Here is a 22,244-nt window from a genome sequence, read left to right on the forward strand (position 1 = left end):
AGTAAAACCAGAGCAAACAAAAACCCTTGCCCTCATAGGAAGAACTAATATTCTTGCATGATAATAACAATAAGCAAGATAAATGCTAAGTAGAAAACACAGAGCAGGGATATTTTGGATAGTGACCATGTGAAACCTCATTTAGAAAGTGACCTTTTAATAACAACCCAAAGGAAAGTAAATCAATTGGCCGTGAAGATATCAGGGAGAAAACAATTCAGTACAGAAAATAATGGAAAAACCCTGAGATGAGAACATGCCCGCCATGTTCAAATAACAACAAGGGAGACAGTACGGCTGAGCAAGAGAGTAGTTAGGGATGAGATTAGAGAAGTAACAAGGGGCCAGGTCTTGCAGAGACATACATGCCAGTTTCAAAGCTTTAGCTTTTATCTTGAGTGAAATGGGGAGCCATTGAATAGTTCTAATTAGAATGAGGGGTGGAAGAAGAGAGTAGAAGATAGGGTCACAGATATAATAGGGGACCACTTTCTTCCATTTTATGACATATTTCCTTTCTACACAAAACATGTTAAGACATTGATGTACCAATTAATCAAGAAAGATTTAAAATAATGTTGAATAATAGGTATTTTATGATGATCTTAATTTGTTCATTACTTACTATTCAGGGATTTTAGCCAATATATAATTATCAAATATAGTAATGTACCAAGGTATCATAATGTATCAAACATCAATAGAGATCAAATATTTAATGTGGCAACAAATTCTCATAGACTATTAAAAAGACTAAATTATTGAACAAATTAATCAGATAAAAATGTATAGTTTTATGGATATTGCTTCATTTTCTTGGATTTGCCCAAAATCACAAAATAAATCCTAGTAAAAACATTTCCCCATTGTAATCCTGCCTCCCATAAAATAGAACTAATTCCAAGCTCAAGTTCATTGTCAAAAACAAACAAACCAAAACAAGAAAAACAAAGTGAAAGAAAACAAACCACAAGTCAAAACACCTTTTGCCAAATGTTAAATCAAATAAACACACCTTGTGTTGTGTCCTTGAGGCTGCCAAGTCTGAACTCTGGAGAGCTGCCAAGGGGTAAGATGTTTCCAAAGGCAAGATCTTTACTGAAGAAGCTGTGCTCACATTCCTGGCAAATTCAATTCCAGACACCAATAATAATATTCTTCGTTGCTTTTTCTTACTGGAATTCAAAATAGAGTATATGGGAATATTAAACGGATGATCTCCACTTCCTTAATGCTCACAAAATAAAATCACTGTGCAGCATTTTCCAAGTTGTGGTTTGTGGTTTGCTAACTTTGTTATATGTTCATTTAAATTGTTTCTATGGCCATATATACTTGAAAACACAGCATATTACTCCCCCTTTACACAAAATACACTTTCATAAAAAGGCTCTGATAAGTCCTATAATAGAAAAGCCTACTTAAAATTATTTGACCCAATGTGTCTCAAATTTATTTAAGGAAAGATCCCCCCTTCCACTGTAATAAACAGTAACATTATTTCTGCAGCTCACACTTTAAGAATGGTTCATTGTATAGTGACTACCTAAAAGTAGTAAGATGTTCCCACTATATTTTAGACTTAAATATGAATGTAGAGACTGATTTGAATTTATTTTCTATTATTGCAATTTATAGAGTTGACCTATAAATATAATTATGTTTATTCAACCATAAATTAAGTACATGTTGCTTTCTAAACCAAATGCCCATTAAAAAGCAACAAGGAAAACATTCAAGTAATGTATGGTTTATTCATTTTTGCTCAATGAATATTTACTAAATACTTATTATGTGCCAGGCACTGAGTTTATCTCCAGCTTTATGCTGCAATTGCTCTCACATAGATAAGAGTATCAAACTTAAGTGGTTCCAAACTGTCTAACAATAATAGTCAACTCAAAATTTAACTCAAAGTATTTGAGAAAACAAGTTTTACTAATTGTAATCACATAATTAAAAATAGCTTGCAAGTGGTGGCCAAGATGGTTGGGTAGGAAGACCATGAACTCACCTCCTCCCAACAGACACACCAAAAATCACAATTACCTACAGAGCAATTCTTGGTGAGAACAACATGAAGATTAGCATAAAAGATTCTCCACAGCTAAACAATTAAAGAAGGGGCCACAAGAAGATGAATAGGAGAGGCAGAGATGCAGTATAGTCAGAACACACTTCCTTGGGTTGTCAACCCACAAATGAAAAGAATATCAAAATCTTAGAGTTACTCCCCAAGGAATAAGGGGTCTGAGCCCCACAGCAAGCTCCCTAGCCTGGGGGTCCTTCACGAGGAAGACAAATCATCAGAATGTCTGGCTTTGAAAATCAGTAGGTCTTATGTTTGGGAAGCCAGAGATCTATAGGAAACACTCTCTGCTTTCAAAGGGCATATGTACAACCTCGCATGCTCTGAGTCCCAGCACAGAGGCAGCAGTCTGAGAGGAGCCTGCGTCAGACCCACTTGCTGATCTTGGAGAGCCTCCCACAGAGACAGGAGGCAACTGGGACTCCCCATGGGGATGGAGAAGCTGGCAACAACTATTTCTGGGAGCTCATTCTACAGCAATAACATCAGCATTTTCAACCCCCATCTTGGAATCCTCCCTCAAGCCATCAGTGGGACAGCAACAGGCCCATGCCTTTCTGGACTGTGTGGATAGCCACCCAGAGACTTGGCCCTGCTCTTTAACAGGTCAGTGCCAGCCCAGTGCCCACCTGGACCATGCAAAAAACCATGCTAGGACCCAGCCCCACCCACCAACAGGTGGGCAGCAGTCCTGTTTCCCCCAGGCTATGCAACCAACTGCACTGGAAGCTCATTCCACCCTTCAGCAGGCCTGCAGCTACCACACAACACATGGCTTTACAGTCAACCAGGAGGGGCCAGCCTCACCCACCAGCACAACCATGGTAGTTGGCACTGCCACAACAGAGGGCACATGCAGCCCACGTAGAGGACACCCCTAGGACACATAGTTCTGGTGACCAGCAGAGAGCATGCTGGGCTACATAGAATGTCTTTTACATAAAGTCACTTCTCTGAAAATAAGAAATGTAACTGACTGATCTAACACATAGACATAAACATAGAGAACTGGGCAAAATGAGGCAACAGAGAAAAATGTCCCAAATGAAGGAACAAGTCAAATCTCAGAAAAAGACCTAAACAAAAGGGAGATAAATAATCTATCCAATAAAGAGTTCAAGGTAATGATCATAAAGATGCTCACCAAACTCAGGAGAAGAAAGCATGAACACAGTGAGAATTTCAGCAAAGACTAGGAAATACAAAGAAGAACCAAACAGAGCAAAGATTACAACAACTGCAATAAAAAAATTTACTAGAAGAAATCAATAGTAGATTAGATACAGAGGAACAGACCAGCAATCTGGAAGATAGACTAGTGGAAATTACCCAAGCTGAGCAGAAAAAAACAAAAAAATTTAAAAATTAGGATAGTTCAACAGATCTCTTGGATGAAATCACACAAACTAATATTCACATTATAAAAGTCCCAGAATAAAGAGAGGAAGGAGCAGATAACTTATCTGAAGAAATAATAGCTGAAAATATCCCTAACCTAGAGAAGGAAGCAGACATCCAAGTCCAGGAAGCCCAGAGATTACAAAACAAGATGAACACAAAAACTTTCATGTCAAGACATTTTATAAATAATAAGGCAAAAATTAAAGATAAAGAGAGGATATTAAAAGCAGCATGTTAAAAGCAACAGGTTATGTATAAGGGAATTCCCATAGGGCTATCAGCTGACTTTTAGCAGAAACTGAAAGTGAGATGGTAGTGGCACAATATATTTAAAATGATGAAAGGGAAAAACCTACAACCAAAAATACTCTACCTGGCATGGCTTTCATTCAGATTTCTTAGAGAGATCAAAAGTTTTACAGACAAGTAAAAGCTAAAAGAGCTCAGCGCCAGCAAACCAGGTATAAAAGATATATTAAAGGGACTCCTCTAAGAAGAAAAGAAAAGGCCACAACTAGAAATATAAAAATTATGAAAGGAAAAAAAATCTCACTGATAAAGGCAAACATGAATCAACCACTTATAAAGCTAGTGGGAAGATTAAAAGACACAAGTAATAAAATCATTTATATCCACAATAAATAGCTAAGGGACACAAAAACAAAAATATAACATCAAAAACATTAAATTTGGTGGCGGGGAGTAAAAATATAAGGTGGTTAGATTGCTTTCAAACTTAAGAGATCATCAACTTAAAATAATCACACACATACACACACATACACATACATGTATACATATGTGTATACATATGTATATAAGTTGCTATATATGAACCACATGGCACAAATCAAAAACTTAAAATAGATACACACACAAAAAAAGAGAAAGGAATGTAAACATAACACTAGGATAGCCATCGAATCAAAAGGGAAGCAAAAGAAGAAAGAAGAAAAAAGAGAAAAAAGAACTACAGAAACAATCCAAAAACAATTAACAAAATGACAATAAGTACATACATATCAATAATTACTTTAAATTTAAATGGAATTAATGCTCCAATCAAAAGACACAGAGTGGCTGAATGGATTAAAATTAGCACACATATGTATTATTTCTACAAGAGATTCATTACAGACCTAAAGACACACACAGACAAAGTAAGGAAATGAAAAACAAGTACTCCATGAAAATTGAAGCAAAAAAGGCTGGGGTAGCACTGACATAAAAAATATATTTTAAAACAAAAACTGTAACAAGAGACAAAGAATGACATGACATAATGATAACTGGATCAATCCAACAAGAATATAAAATAATTGTAAATATAAATGCACCCATTACTGTTATAGGAGTACCTAAGTAAATAAAGCAAATATTAACACTAAAAAGGGAGAAACTGACAGTAATATAGTAGTAGTAGAGAACTTTAACATCCCACTTACATCAATAGACAGATCATCCAGACAGAAAATTAATATGAAAAAACTGGCCTTAAATGACACATTAGAGCAGATGGAATTAATAGATACATATAACATATTCCATCCCAAAACAGCAGAATACACATATTTTTTTTTCAAGTCCACATAGGACATTCTCAATAGATAGATAGATCTATTGATAGATCACATGTTAGGCCATGAAATAAGTCTTAATGAATTTAAGAAGATTAAAATCACATCAAGCATCTTTTCCTACCAACACACTATGAGACTAGAAATCAATTACAAGGAAAAAAAATTCAGAAAATGTGGAAGCTAAACAATTTTCCACTTAAGCAACCAATGAGTGACAGAAGAAATCAAATGAAGTAAAAAAAAATACCTGAAGACAAATAAAAATGGAAACATAACAATCCAAAATCTGTGGGATGCAGAAAAAGTAGTTCTAAGATGGAAGTTTACAGTGATAGAAGCCTACCTCAGAAAACAAAAACATCTGAAATAAACAATCTAATCTTGCACCTAAAGGGAAAGAAAATAAAGATCTAACAAAATCCAAAGTTAGTAAAAGGAAAGAAATAACAAAGATCAGAGCAGACATAAATAAAACAGAGAGAGAGAGAGGGAGAGAGGAAAAAGCTCAATGAAACTAAGAGTTGGCTTTTAGAAAAGATAAACAAAATGGATGAACGTTTAGCCAGACTCATCAAGAAAAATAGAGAGGGCCCAAATAAATAAAATCAAAAATGAAAAAGGAGATGTTACAATTGACACCACAGAAATACAAAGGCTCATAAGAGATAACTACAAGCAATTCTATGACAATAAAACGTAAAATCTAGAAGAAAGGGATAAATTTCTAGAAATATACTATCTCCCAAGACTGGATCAGGAAGAATTAGAAAATATGAAGAGGCCAATTACAAGTAATGAAATTCAATTAGTGATATATATATATATATATATATATATATATATATATACACACACACACACACATACACACTCTCAGGCTTCCCTGGTGGTGCAGTGGGTCAGAATCTGTCTGCCAGTACAGGGGACATGGGTTCAAGCCCTGGTCTGGGAAGATCCTGCAAGCCACGGAGCAACAAGCCCATGCGCCACAACTACTGAGCCCACATGCCACAACTACTGAAGCCCGTGTGCCTAAAGCCTGTGTTCTGCAACAAGAGAAGCTACTGCAATAAGAAGCCCATGCACTGCAATGAAGAATAGCCCCTGCTCTCTGCACCTACAGAAAGTCTGTGCACAGCAACAAAGACCCAATGCAGCCAATAAAAAAATAAATAAATAAATAACCTCTCAACAAAGTCCAGGCCCAGATGATTTCATAGGTGAATTCTAGCAAACATTTAAAGAGTTAACATCTATCTTTCTCAAACTATTCCCAAAATTGAATAGGAAGGAACACTTCCAAACTCATCCCTCAAGGCTAACATCGCCCTGAATACCAAAACCAGAAAAAGAGAACACACACACAAAAAAATTACAGGCCAACACCACTGATAAACATATCCAGATATCTTCAACAAAATATTAATAAATCAAAGCAAACAATACATTAAAAGAATCATACACTATGATCAACTGAGATTTATCCCAGTGACAAAAAATGATTCAATATTCACAAACCAATCAATGTGATATGCTACATTATCAAATTGAAAAAAAGATCATCTCAATAGACATAGAAAAAGCTTTTGACAAAATTCAACATCTGTTCATGATAAAACTCTCAACAAAGTGGGTATAGAGGAAATGTACCTCAACATAATAAAGGCCATATATAACAAGCCAATAGTCAACATTACACTCAATAGTGAAAAACTTAAAGCATTTCCTCTAAGATCAGGAACAAGATACACACGCCCACTCTTGCCACTTTTATCTGACATAGTATTGGAAGTCATAGCACAGCAATGAGACAAGAAAAAGAAATAAAAGAAATCAAAATTGGAAAGGAGGAAGTAAAACTGCCATTGTTTACAGATGACATGAATATATATATAAATATATATAGACATATATGTAAAATATGTATATACTATATAATTTATATACATATATGTAAAAACATAGAAAATCCTAAATACACCACCACAAAACTATTAGAACTCATCAATGAAAGGTTAATATACAGAAACTGTTGTATTTCTATACACTAACAGTGAACTATCAGATTGGGAAATTTAAAAAAATTCCCATTTATAACTGCATTTAAAAGAATAAAATACCTAGAAATAAATCTAACCAAGGTGGTAAAAGACCTGTACTGAGAAAATTATAAGACATTGATGAAACAAACTGAAGCCACACAAACAATTGCAAAATATACTGTATGCATGGACTGAAATACTTAATATTGTTAAAATGACCATATTACTCAAGGCAACTGACAGAGTTAATGCAATTCCTATCAAAATCCCAAAGGATCCTTTACAAAACTAGAACAAACAATTCTAAAATTTGTATAGAAACACAAAAAGACCCATAATAGTCAAAACAATCTTGAGAAAGAAGAACAAAGCTGGAGATATCACCCTCCCTGATTTCAAACTACACTACAAAGCTACAATAATCAAAACAGTATGATACTGACACAAAAAAAGTCACACAGATCAATGGAACAGAACAGAATCCAGAAAGAAATGCTCACTTATATGATCAATTAATATATGACAAAAGAGGTAAGAATATGCGATGGACAAAAGAGTCTCTTCAATAAATGCTGTTAGGGAAATTGGATGGCTACATGAAAAGAGTCATACTGGACTACTTTTTCACACCACATACAAAAATAAACTGAAAATGTATTAAAGACTTAAATGTGAGACTTGAAACCATAAAACTCCTAGAAGAAAACACAGTATGCTCTTTAATATCAGCCTCAGCAATATTTTTTTGGATCTGCTTCCCCAGGCATGGAAAACAAAAGCAAAAATAAACAAATAGGACTATGTTAAATGAAAAAGCTTTTGCACAGCTAAGGAAACTATGACCAAATGAAAACACCTCCTACTGAATGGGAGAAGATATCTGTAAATAATATATCTGATAAGGGGTTAAAATTCAAAATATACAAAAAACTCATACAACTCAACATCAAAAAAAAACAAACCACCCAAATACAAAATGTGCAGAAGACCTGAATAGACATTTTTCCAAACACAAACAAATGGCCAACAGGCACATGAAAAGATGCTCAACATCATTAATCATCAGGGAAATGAGAATCAAAACCACAATGATATATTACCTCACACTTGTCAGAATGGCTATGATCAAAAAGAACAAATAAATGTTAGCAAGGATGTGCAGAAAAAGGAACCATCAGGCACCATTGGTGAGAATGTAAATTGCTACAGCCACTATGAAAACAGAATGGAGATTGATCAAAAAATTACAAACAGAACTACCATATAATCTATCAATTCCACTTCTTGGTATCTTTTTCTGAAGAAAACAAAAACACTAATTCAAAAAGATATATTTACCATTATGTTCATTGCAGTGTTATTTACAAAAGACAGGAAAGCAAACTAAGGGTTGCTATTGATAGATGAATGGATAAAGAAGATGTGGTATATGTACACTGGGATATTACTAAGCCATATAAAAGAATGAACTCTTGCATTTCATGACAACATTGATGGACCTAGAGAGTATTAAGCTAAGTGAAATGAGTCAGACAGAGAAAAACGAATACTGAATGTTTTCACTTATACGACAAATTTAAAAAATAAAGCAAATGAGCAAACATAGTAAAACAGAAACAACATCATACATACAGAGAACAAAAATATGGTTGCCACAGGAGAAACTGTTGAGGTGATGAGTGAAATAGGTGATGGAGATTAAGAGGTACAAACTTCTAGTTACAAAATAAATGATTCATGGGGATGAAATGTACAGTATAGTGGATATAGTCAATAATATTGTAATATCTTTGTGTGGTGACCAATGGTAACTACGCTTATTATGGTGATAATTTTGAAATGTATAGAAATATAAAATCACTATGTTGTACACCAGGAGCTAACATAGTGCTCTAGGTCAATTATACTTCAAGTTTTAAAAAAGTAAATGCCAATTATACACTATTTCATCATGTCCTCTTTTTTTAAATAAATTTATTTATTTGTTTGTTTGTTTATTTTTGGGTCTTCATTGCTGTGCATGGGCTTTCTCTAGTTGCAGCGAGCAGGGGCTACTCTTTGTTGTGGTGCATGGGCTTCTCATTGTGGTGGCTTCTCTTGTTGCAGAGCATGGGCTCTAGAGATGCAGGCTTCAGTAGCTGCAGCACACGGGCTCAATAGTTGTGGCTCTTGGGCTCTTGGGCTCTAGAGCACAGGCTCAATAGTTGTGGTGCATGGGCTTAGTTGCGCATGGCATGTGGGATCTTCCTGGACCAGGGATCAAATCCATGTCCTCTGCATTGCAGGCAGATTCTTATCCACTGTGCCACCAGAGAAGTCCCTCATCATGTGCTCTTAATCTCTCTTTGAGATGTGTGAGATCACAGGGAATATTTTATGTTGCCAAAAAGTTAATCCAAAATCAAATCAAGCTTGAGTATGAAAAAATAAAAATAATAAAAATATTAAATAATAAAAAATGAAAACAGAAATTCCATATGACCCAGCAATTTCATTTTTGGACACTTACCTAAAGAAAACACACTAATTCAAAAAGATATTTGCACACCAAAGTTCATTGCAGCCTTATTTACAATAGACAAAATATAGAAGCAACCTGAGTGTCCATCAATAGATGAATGGATAAAAAGGATGTGGCATATATATATATATTTATATTTATATATGAATATGCACAATGGAATATTACTCAACCATTAAAAAGTGAAATTTTGCCAAATTTGACATGTATGGATCAAGACAGTATTACGCTAAGTGAAATAAATCAGATGAAGAAAAAGACCAATACTGCATGATCTCACTTATATGTGGAATCTAAGAAAACAAACAAAACAAAACAAAATGAAAAGAGACCCATAGATGTAAAGAACAAATGGGTAGCTACCAAAAGAGAGAGAGGTGGGGAAGAGGGTGAAATAGGTGAAGAGGATAAACAAATAAGTCCCAGCATAAGGAATACAGTCAATAATATTTTTGTATGGGGAGAGATGGTTACTCGACTTATTGTAGTGATCATTTCATAATTTATGCAAATGTCAAATCACTATATAGTATACCTGAAACTAATATAATATTGTAGGTCAACTGTATGTCAGTAAAAAATAGCTTGCAATTTTTAGACTATTTTAAAATAATAATGATAATTCAGGTCAAGTGTCACAATATGAAAGCATAGTCTTTTAAAAAATGGTGGTGCAAAAGAAGAAAGTTGAACTTCTAGTTCATACCATACACAAAAGTTAACTCAAATCAAATCATAGACCTAGATGCAAAGGCTGAAATTATAAAATGCTTAGACGAAAACATAGGAGTATAACTCCACGACCTTGTGTTAGGCAATAGTTTCTTAGATACAACATGAAAACCTCAAGCAACAAAATAAAAAATAGGTAAATTGAACTTAATCAAAGTAAAAAACAAAAACAAAAAACTTTTGTATTCCAAAATACATGATCAAGAAAATGAAAACACAACCCACAGAATGGGAGAAAATATTTGTAAATTGTATAACTGATAAGGGTCATATACAGAGAATATATGAAGAACATTTACAACAGTAAAAGTACAAATAACTCAATTTTAAAAAGTGCAAAGGATTTGAATAGATATTTCCTCAAAGAATAAATACAAATTGCCGATAAGCACATGAAAAGATACCCAACATCATTAATCATTAGGGAAATTCAAATCAAAACGACAATGAGATACTACTTCATACTCGCTAGGATAGATGTACCAAAAGACAGACAATAAGAAGTGTTGATATGGATGTGGGGAAACTAGAACCTTCATACATTGCTGGTGGGAAAGCAAAATGGTGCAGCTATTTTGGAAAACAGTTTGGCAGTTCCTCAAAAAAACTAAAAAGAATGGTCATGTGATCTCGTAATTCCATTCCCAAGTATATACATGAGAGAAATGAAAATATATGTTTACCTAAAAATGTGTACACAAATGTAAATAGCAGCATTATCCTTATAGCCAGAAAGTGAAAACAATTCATGACAAATAGATAAACAAAATGTGGTATATCATACAACTGAATATTATTTCAACATAAAAAGTAATGAAATATTGATACACAGCACAACATGGATGAACTTTGAAAACCTTATGCTAAGTGAAGGAAGTCATTCACAAAAGTCCAATTAATGCATCATTCCTATTGTTCTCTTTATATGAAATATTCATAATGAGAAAATCTATAAAGACAGAAAATAGGTTGATTAATGGTTACTTAAGGCTGAGGGTGAGAGCAGAACAAACAGGGAGTAACTAATAATGGGTACTTTTGAGGTGATGAAAATATGCTAAAATTAGATGGTGGTGATTACACAACTCTGTAAAGATAGTAAAATCACTGAATTGTACACTTTAAAATGATAAATTTTATCGTGAATTATATCTCAATGAAGCTGTTAATAAAATAAAAGAATCACCAGGACTTCCCTGGTGGCACAGTAGCTAAGAATCCACGTGCCAATGCAGGGGACAAGGGTTCCATCTCTGGTCTGGGAAGATCCCACATGCCGCGGAGCAACTAGGCCTGTGCGCCACAACTGAGTCTCTGCTCTAAAGCACATGAGCCACAACTATTGAGCTTGCATGCCACATCTACTGAAGCCCACGTGCCTAGAGCCCACGCTCCACAACAAGAGGAGCCACTATAATGAGAAGCCCGGGCAACGAGGAGCAGCCCCCACTCGCCACAACTAGAGAAAGTCTGTGTGCAGCAATGAAGACCCAATGCAGCCAATTAATTAAATAATTAGAAAAAAATTAAAAAAATAAAAGGATCATAATAATATAGATCTGTAGTCCTTATCTAAAATGTTTGGGCCAGATGTGTCTTGGAGACTATAGAAAGGTAATATGTCACATATCCACCATAATTATATAACACTCTTAGAAGAGTGTAGGGCAGCATATCAATACTTCATAGCAAAACCTTATCAATATTGACACTTGACTAGAAAAATAAATACTATATAAGTAGTCCTCTGTCATTTCAAGGCTGGTTTGCTTCAAATGAGTTTGTGAAAAACTTGGATAAAAATAATTTTCAAAACTTTTGTATTTTGAAAATGTGAATAATAGGTGTTGAACCCTTATAATGATGATGATTAATATTAGTAATAATAATAATATCAGCAGTTTCCATTTACTGTGTTAAGTATGTCACATACATTATCAGAAATTCTCATAATATTCCTGTAGGATAAGTACAATTAAACCCAAGTAGGAAAACTAGGTTTTCTAATGATTAAGTGACTTTTCCAAGCATGCAGAGTTAAGAAGGAAAAGGGTAGAAATCTGAACTCAAATCTATCTAATCACAGAGCACACTCATTTTCCTCTACAAGGAAGAGTGTGTTCAGATCATTTATCTGAGATATAGACTTTACAACTGTAAAATGGAGAAAGGAAATTGGGGATTGTTTATATATCCCCCTCAAAGGAAAAGCTGCTATAAATAGAACATAAATGGATATATCCCAAGGCAACTTTTACTTTATGTAGGTTTAAGTCATAGCATTAAAGAATTTTAGGGAGTGCTGTATTTGAAAAATTTAAGAACCATTATTCTAAATACTAATCTGATCATGTGGCTCTACAGTTCAAAAATCTGAAATAGATCCTCATTGCCCACAAGATGAGAATTGCTTTGAATGACATGTAATAGACTCCTTGGCCTGAGCTAGCAGGTCTTTATTGCCTGAACTCCAGCCTCTTTTTTTTCAAATTCTGTTCCAGTATTAGTGAATTTCTTTTATTTCCCAATCACATGACCCTATTGACAGCTTAGGAGATTTACAAATCTTGTTCCCCATGCTACCTTAGCCCCAGCCTTATCCACCTTGAATTTACAGGCATCCTTCAAACCCTCATTTCAATATCACTTTCTCTGAAATAATTCACCTGTACTTGCCAAACAAATATTTGCTGATTAAATGACCAACATAAAACCCCACTTATTAAATGTAGTACATGTTTATCTCTTTAAGTACATAGAATTTTGGCATATGATAGTAAAGTATTCATTTTTTCTCCTTATAATATTGTAGTATTAACTGATTTTTGTCTTTGAAAGTGATATTCTAAAAACTTTACATGAATTTTGTTTAATTTAAAGCACAGTGTTGAAAAAGAGAAATTTGGATTATTAAATATAAAGAATAATATATTCTTGGTTTTAACCCCAATCCATAGATGATCAAAGAGATGCTGGGGTAAGTAGAACATTGATGGGCAACAACTGAGTAAATCTGGATACCATGAATTAAAAAGAAAGTTTCAGTCTTATACACTAAAGTCCATATATACAGCTTAGGTTAGGAGTTTCAAAGTTTTTCTGTAAAGGGCCAGATCATAAAGATTTTAGGCTCTGGAGGTCAAGAGACAAAATCAAGTGATAACTCAATTTTGTCACTGTGATTTGTAGTGCTCTGAGAAGCAATGTAAAGCAACCAGAGCACCACAATTACATCTCTGTTGCAATTACTCAGCACTGCTGTTTTAATACCAAAGAAGCTATAGACAACATGTAAACAAATGAGTGTAGCTATATTCCAATATAAAGTTGAAATTTCATACAATTTTCACATTGCAAAATATTATTTTGATGTTTTTTAACCATTTAAAAACATAAAAACTATTCTTGGTTCATGGGTCCTACAAAAACAAGCTAGATGCTGATGTAGGTGGGCCCCAGGTCATAGTTTGTTGAGCTATGGTTTATTTTTTAATCTATTCACACTCTTGAACTGGCAGGTTTCATCTCTGGCATAAATAAATCAGAAGATCACAATGTTTTATTTAAATTTAGATTGTTGTAGCTGAATTAATTTTTACATTATATATCTTCTCATGCAGTTTATTTTTTTTACATTTGAATTTTTAACTATACTTAACATAATTATTTAAAGCCACTTCTACATTCTTGGACTCTACGATATGTCATCTGTTTTGCTTTTTTAATATCCCATCCCTTTTGTATTTACATTGTATCATCTTCTTATACATTATTATCCTTCCCCCCTCCAAAGCAAAACCTATGTAGTTTAGAGTTCTTTATATACTGAAGAGTGGTTTTTTGTTGCTGTGTGTGAACAAGACAAATTGCATGGAATTTTTTTTTAAACTCTAAAAATGTTGCTCTATTGCCATAGTATTTAATACTACAGAAAAGAAGTCTGAAACCAGCTTAATTTGTGTTTCCTGATAATAATATGCTATTTTTCTCTATATATATTCATGAAGATCTTATTTCCTTTATCATTGTAATTTGAAAAAATTTGATATTGTGTCTCTGAGTTGTCACATCTTATATAAGAAATATCCTTTCTGCATACATTGGTGTTTTTTAGCTCAAAAAAGTTTTATCTCCTGTTATCTCTTTATTACTTTTTTCCAAATGTTCTGTTCTCTTCTTTAGGAACAATTATCTATTTCCTAGTCTCTTTCAGAAATTCCAAATGTTCATATAATGGACTTCATTCTTCTTTCTCCACATACAGTCTTCTTTTTACGCATTCAGTATTTCAGCTAGGACAACTTTTCAGGTCTATTCTCCACACATTAAATTTCCTACAGTAATATCTGTTCTGTTCTTTACTGCTACAAATATGGACTTTTAATATGTTGTTGTGGTAGGCAGAACAGTGTCCCTCCTCAAAGATGTCCAAGTCCTGATTCTTAGAATTTCTGAATATGTTACTTTACATTGCAAAAGGAACTTTGCAGTTGTGATTAAATGAAGAACCTCCTGATTATCCAACTGAGTCTTTAATAAACATTGTTAAGCTTTCCTAGTTGTGGTCATAAGTGTATTTGACTACAAAAGAATAGTGAGAGATGAAATGTTGCTGGCTTTGAAACTGGAGGGGGCCATAAACCAAAGAATGTGGGCAGCCTCGAGAAGCTGGAAAAGGCAAGGAAACAGTCTCTCCCAGAGCCCTCAGAAAGGAATGCATCCCTGCTGATACCTTGATTTCAGCCCAGTGAAACCTATATCAGACTTCTGCAATACAAAATTATAAGATCCTGAATTTGTGGTAGTTTGTTACAGCATAAATATAAAACTAACATAGTTCTCACATTTTTCAGTTTTTTTGTCTTCTTTTGCTGTACCTTATTCTCTTCCTACAGTCACTTAATCACTGCTCTTTTTATTTGGAGTTCTCCTATCCATAGACGCCATGTATTCTTGCATGCGTTAGATGTCGAAGAAGAAGTCCCTCAAATGTTCTTCCTTAGCTTAAAATTCTTCTCAGATTTTCACAGGTATGCCTATGAGTATTCTGCCAATTTCCTTTTTTTTTTTAAAGCTCTTTATTGGAGTATAATTGCTTTACACTGTTGTGCCCATTTTTGCTGTACAACAAAGTGAATCAGCTGTATTTATACATATATCGCCATATCCTCTCCCTCCCACGACTCCCTCCCACCATCCCCATCCCAGCCCTCTAAGTCATCACCCATTATCGAGTTGATCTCCCTGTGTTATGCAGCAGCTTCCCACTAGATATCTATTGTACATTTGGTAGTGTATATATGTCAATACTACTCTCTCACTTTGTCCCAGCTTTCCCTTTGTCCCCCACCTCATGTCCTTATGTCCATTCTCTACATTTGCATCTTTATTCTTGCCCTGTCACTGGGTTCATTAGTACCATTTTTTTAGATTCCATATATATATATACACATACATATACATGAGTTAGCATACGGTATTTGTTTTTCTCTTTCTGGCTTACTTCACTCTGTATGACAGACTCTAGGTCCATCCACCTCACTACAAATAACTCAATTTGCCAATTTCCTTTTCCTTGGTTTTGTGGGATTTTTTTGTTCCACTTTATTCATTTCAAATGCTAAATTTATGCAGAAAACGTTGGCATTGAAAGAGCTTGTATAGATCATTTCTACATAGTCCAGTGTTTTCCCAATGTGTGTGTATGTAGAGAGTGAGGGGGATGTTGAGGAAAGGAAAAGAGACAGAGAATAGACCTCTATGAACAGACAAAATGAAATCAGGAACTGGGAGATTCTTTTTAAAATTATACCTAAAAATTATCTAATACATCTCAGCCCAGAAAGATTCAGTGCTATAATCACAGTGAATAATGAGAATTTTCATAATGCTCAAGCATATTCTTCATAAAAAAATGGTAGAAAACCACAAATCTTCAACTTTTTCTATTCACAAATAAGAAATTTGATGCCTGGAGACATTATAAAACCCAATAAATGATGTACCTACTGCTGGAGCCAAGTCTAAAACTTTCAGTCCAGTGCACCTTCTACCTGGTGTAGGTTATAAACTGTAATCCACAATTAGGATTTTGCCACAGGTATCCACATAATTTCTCATTAAAATATTTGAATATTTTAAAATTCAAAGAATGTAAAAATGCTTTTTAGATTAAATTATCTTCCCTTTGTCTTCACCAAAATTTTAAGTTGTTCAAGCTAATTGGTTGCTGTTTTTGCAACTCTGTCCTACATAATACTAGTACAGAAGAACTAAGCTACTTTATTTCTGCTTCATTGTCCATGTTCAATGGCTTGAAAACCATGAAACTGACAAGATCCTCTCATTTAGGGAACTGTCTCCACCTTCTGATTCAACACAACAGTTTGTTAAACTGCTAAGTACAGAATATTTATCTTTCTATTCTTGTTTAACATTTACAAAACTAAAAAGTAAGCTAAGAAGTCATCTCTTCATTTTCATGGAAATATATACCTACTCACTCTATTGTTGCAAAGATACTTAACACTTGTACCATATAAGAAAGGATTAAATGTACATAATAGGTGTGAAAAAAATTTAGCTTTAGGAGCCTATGATTCTTATATGTTCAGTAAGGATATATTCAGTCTTAAGGATATTAAATATGGTTCACTATGTATCGCTATTTTCCATTAATGCAATTTTAGTCATTTTGAGAGAATACCAAAAAGTAACTATATTCTAAGCAGTATTTTTATTAAGACCTTCACACTTAGAGTCAAATCTACTGATATCAAAAACATAGCACATATTCAACAGATGAATGGATAAAGAAGATATGGTGTGTATATATATATATATATATATATATATATATATACACAATGGAACATTAGCCATAAAAAGAATGAAATCTTTCCATTTGTAACATGAATGGGCCTAGAGGGTATTATGCTTAGTGAAATAAGTCAGACAGACAAAGACAAATACTGTACATTATAACATACGCAGAATCTAAAAAATAAAACAAACGAATGAATATAACAAAACAGAAACAGACTCACAGAGAACAAACTAGTAGTTACCAGTGGGGAGACTGGAAGGGGGTAGGGTCAGAGGACTAAGTGTTATAAACTACTGTGTATAAAATAAATTTGCCATAAGGATATATTGTACAGCACAGGAAACATAGCTAATATTCTATAATAACATTAAATGGAGTATAATCTATAAGAATTTTGAATCACTGTTGTACACCTAAAACTAATACAATATTGTAAATCAATTACACTTCAATTTAATAAAATAAAAAGAAAGAAAAAACATGGTACATATGAACAAATACTACGGTGAAATTTGGCTTAGTTTCATGTTTCTATATGGAGGAACTTCCATTGGAATAGTTTGGAGGTGATTTTGGCATTGGAGTAGGGGAAGGAAAGTTTTCATTGAGCTGGTGGCCCTCTACATTATACAATATTCAGCACCCTTAAACATCAGGGTCCTAAAAGCCAGTAGATTTTTAAAATATCATAATAATTTAATAACACCTCCACATATTTCAAATGGCCCAGAGGTACCATCCAGGATGAAAAAAAGGAGCACTAGCTTAACAGTCCTGGCCTCAGATCCCACTTTGTATTCACAGCCTCCGGGCAGTTATGTTGAATGCTGAAATCCATTGGTCCATATTATTCTAATGGGTAGAGATAACCTATTATAAACATATAAACACTAGAGGTTTATCTTCTTTTGTTTCCCTCTCTGCCCTGAATCATACAGATCAACAATTCTGAGTAAGTATATCTGTTCTTTAAACTCAAATTTTCACTCGCTGGACTAAAGTCTAGGTTTTGCGAAAGGGCATGGAGCTGGAGAGGGGAAGGAAGTACTGGTACTCATTCTTGGTCTCCCACTGAAAGCACTATGTCCAACTGGGTCTGTAGTGGTGAAGTGGATATTGCCAACTCCACCTGTCTTTGCAAACTCAAGAGAAGAGCTATTACTTATTAAGCCCCTAAAATTCTAATTCCATTCGAATTCTCTCTGTAATCAATGTCTTTATTCTAGTTTCTCCACTAGAAGTGAAGTGAGTTGAGAAAGCAATACTCAAATACTAAACAGTTCAAATAAAATTATAAGTGCTAAGGAAACAACAGGTGCTCCTAAATACTCTTATGTTTATTACGAAAGCTATATATTTTTCTCTTTTCATTGTTTTCTCTAATGATAGTATCTACTACTGATGCCCACTTTTATTGATAAAGCTAGATAAAGGTACATTAGCAAACAAAATATCTCTATTTACAGTCTTCCATTTTAATACAGAAATCAGGAAAAGAGTCTAAGTGGAGTCAAACACAATATTTTTTAGCCATGGGAAATTATGTTATAAAAGATCATTCATTTAAATTAAAGAATTCTAGTAGCATATACTAAAAGTAATCAGCTTTTTGTCCAAAATGCACTTTGATAGAAGAGAAAGTTTATGTGTTTAATGTTTATCTCAAAAACACAATTTAACATTTTCCCAAAATATTTGACAATAATTTCTCTTTTTACTTGCTTAAATATAATAATATTCTTTAAGAGAATGATCAAATGGCATTTGGAAAATAAAATAAAATACAAAAGACAGCAATAATTTATTGATCATTGGTAGTTCATGTTTGTTAAACACTAAAAAAAGAAAAAAGAAAAAAAAGAAGAAGGAAAAGAAAGAGAATTCACTGAAGACCATGAACTAAGGTAGGCTACACTAAAATGCACTGTGGAAGAAAGGAAAGAGACCCAACTCTGCTCCCAGCCAAGTAGTTTTGGATATAAATTACTCAGTCAACTCTTTGGAGTGAGGCAAGGTGGAAGAGTAATTTCCTTAACCCTCAGGAAGTTGATCAAAAACAGATGTTATTTATCCAAGGTCCACTTATGCTTCTAATTGTGTCTTTTTCTAAGGGGAGAGTCAATAGCTTTCCTTGGCTTCTCAAAATGGTATATGGCACAAAAAAGGTTATCATTGTTCAATTATAAAGTACTCTTTCCCAATCCTTTCAGGCTATGAATATACTTGAAAAACTCTAGTGATGTCAATGGAAAAAAAAAAAAAAAAAAGAAATGCCATGCAAGACATTGCAAGTACTATCCAACAAGAATACAGAATCAACAACAGAGATCATAGAGACAAAAAGATAGATTAAAACTGTAATCAGTAACAGTTTACATCTGTGTAGGTCATTATTTTAATAGCACTTTCACAATCAATTATTCCTCCTTACTTTGTAGAAACAAAGGGCACAAAAGTATCTCCACTTTCCAGATGAGAAAACAGTTATGAGGGTTTCTGCCCAAGGGCAAATATTTCCTAACTCTGCTAGAATCCTGACTTTTAGGCCAGTCTTCTTCCCAGTGGTAAAAAGCAGTGCAAGCTTCCTTCTTGGGGATTTATACAGTAAACCTAGCAGAAAGAGGTAAAAGCAGATTTTTAGTTCCTTTGTGTTTTCTCTCTGGAATGTTTGTTCTGCTGAATCATTTGGGGCCAGCTGATTGGGGCAAAGGACAGATTTGAAACGGTTATCTATGGTTACCGTCGCATAGATAATCATTAAATATGGGACAGTAAAGCAAAACAGGGTTTATATACTTAGCACCACCTTTTCTCTATAATAGGGTCTGAAAGGGAGATCATATATTAGGGCCTGTCCAATAATGAATTGCCTCAACTTCCTGAGAAGCTCGTTGAGCTCAAACATCAGCAGCGATTAAAAAGAATTCCAGGTGAAAGGAATCAGATCTCCTATTTCCCTTTTCCTAGTCATCCACAAGGACACCAATATCTGTGGGTTCAGGGATTCACCAAACACCAGGAAAAGACCACTCCCGCCCCACCATCCTGGCCATAAAGCCACCTCAGGCTGCTTGAAGCCCTTCTCTGCACATGGTTTGGTCTGCAGATACCTGTTCATTTTACAAGGAAAGGCGGAGAAAAGTGTGGAGGGGAGTAACATAAGAGAGAGAGGCCTGAACGGGAACTACACACAGAGAGAACAGGACAGTGAAATTAACAGACGCGGGTTAACTGACAGCACAAGGGAGCCAACCCCTACCTTAGTAGCAGGCCTTGGGAGGTGGGTGGGGCTATGGTTTCCAGGGCCCAGCAGCCAGCGCCAGACACGCTGGCAGGGCGGGAACTGCGCGTTCCTCAGCAACCGCGGCGGCCACGCCCACCCGCCGCCGGAATCGCGCGCCCGCCATCCCCACCCCCACCGCGAGCTCCCTGCTCCCTGGAAAGGGTCCTTAAGTCATCACCGTACCTACTGAGTTTCCAGGGCTCTGGGTTCCTCCTCTTCCAGAGCCCCCCTCCGCCCAGCCCGCCCAAGTGCCGCTCCCAAGGGCGGATCGAACGTCTCCTAAATGCATTGGGGGCTCACTAAAGAGGTCCGCCCGCTTTCAGTACAGGACCCCGAGCTTCCCGGGCAAGGCCTCCCCAATTCCCTCGCCCTCACGGGACACACACACCTCAGCTCAGCCAACGCAAGGGCCGACAAACTACGTGTCCGGCTGGAACTGTTGCTGTCCACGGTGCTGTCACTCAGCGGAGGGGGCGGGACGAGCCTGCAGCACATCCCTACTCCCAGAGGGCGGTACGGAAAAGAGGCGGGGCTCGAAGGAAAGGGGCGGGAGCAGCCTAACGCGCTCCGATTGGTCAGTCTCTCTCCCGCCTCTGCGCAGGTCGCGGACAGAAATGCGCGGGCTCTGTGGCCTTTCCTTCCTTTTGACGTGATTCCAAAGCTGTAATACCTGCCTCACAAAGTGACCATAGAAACTGGTAATAAGGACTGCGACTTGTTTATAAATATAAAACACAGAAATACATTCTTTTGATTACAGAACTTTTCTCACCTAACACACACACACACACATCCCCATCCACACTCCCTGGGGGGCGTCTCTGGATGGAAGGATGAACTGTCTCTGAAAACAATGTTGTCTGCAGATTCAAGCTTTCAACAGATTAAACAATTTAGGAAAGGTGATTCCTGAAACCTACCCAACAACTAAGATTTGGAAATAAGTCCAGGTACCAAGTCTTCACACCTACGAAATGGGAATGAAATATTGTTATTAGTTATTATTTGCAAAACATCTGACAATTGAATGATTTATACCTTATATAATCCTCACAACACCCAATGAGAGATGTTATTATCCATAGCCTATGAAGGAGGAAACACGTTGTGAGTGACATTTATTCAGTCATTCAACAAATGAAAAAGTTTCTGAAGTCATTATTTTTATACTGTGTTAAAATGAACTTAAATTTCTTTAAAAAATTATGTGACTTCCAGTTTAATTTTTCTCTCTCTGAAGTATGTCAGTTTCTTCTAGGCCAGCCCATCAAATCTTTAAAAACAAACAAACAAATGAAAACCTTGAGAAAGGAGATAGCATACAAAAGAACTGAGACAAGTATAAACAAACTAACTAGAAGGTTTTCTGAAATCTCTCAAGATATTAGGGCCAGGAATTGAGTTTAAAATGTAATTTTATTTTCCGTCCTTCTATATCCTTTGTTGGTCCCCAGTTCCTCCACCAGAAATAAAGGTAGAGTTAAATGAGATTATCTTAATACTCTTAACCAAATTTGCATGTGTGTAGCTTTAATATAGTAAAACTCTTTTTCTTTCTATAATATACCAATACCCAGAAGTGTTTACCTTGTCAGTCATGGTAGTAAGAAAGAAAATAAAAACAAAAAAAAAATCAATGCCTCTGGATAAGTGCTTTGAGATTCAATTAAATGGCCACTATACTTTGATGAAATTGTTGGAATGAAAGAAACACATTCAAATTACAAATGATTTTATTCTCTTGTCCTGCTGAATTTCCAAATTCTTCTG

At 35.2% G+C, this 22,244-nt stretch overlaps 1 protein-coding gene across 5 annotated transcripts in view; it reads right to left on the reverse strand.

The window, feature by feature from the left end:
* Window positions 1–20,966, reverse strand: part of TRIQK (triple QxxK/R motif containing) — a 94,581-nt gene extending 73,615 nt beyond the window's left edge. For 4 of the 5 annotated variants that reach the window (XM_057736627.1, XM_057736623.1, XM_057736625.1 and 1 more), the window contains exons 1-3: window positions 20,863–20,931; window positions 19,623–19,801; window positions 1,016–1,175 (exon numbers count right to left, since the gene is read on the reverse strand). The gene's annotated coding sequence lies outside the window, so the exon portion shown is untranslated. Of the gene's footprint in view, window positions 1–1,015; window positions 1,176–19,622; window positions 19,802–20,862 lie in introns of all 5 variants that reach the window. The other variant, XM_057736628.1, reaches the window with a different exon arrangement.
* Window positions 20,967–22,244: the final 1,278 nt, after the last annotated feature.

This window comes from Hippopotamus amphibius, chromosome 5 (assembly GCF_030028045.1).
Source record: "Hippopotamus amphibius kiboko isolate mHipAmp2 chromosome 5, mHipAmp2.hap2, whole genome shotgun sequence".
Classification (NCBI taxonomy): Eukaryota; Metazoa; Chordata; class Mammalia; order Artiodactyla; family Hippopotamidae; genus Hippopotamus; species Hippopotamus amphibius.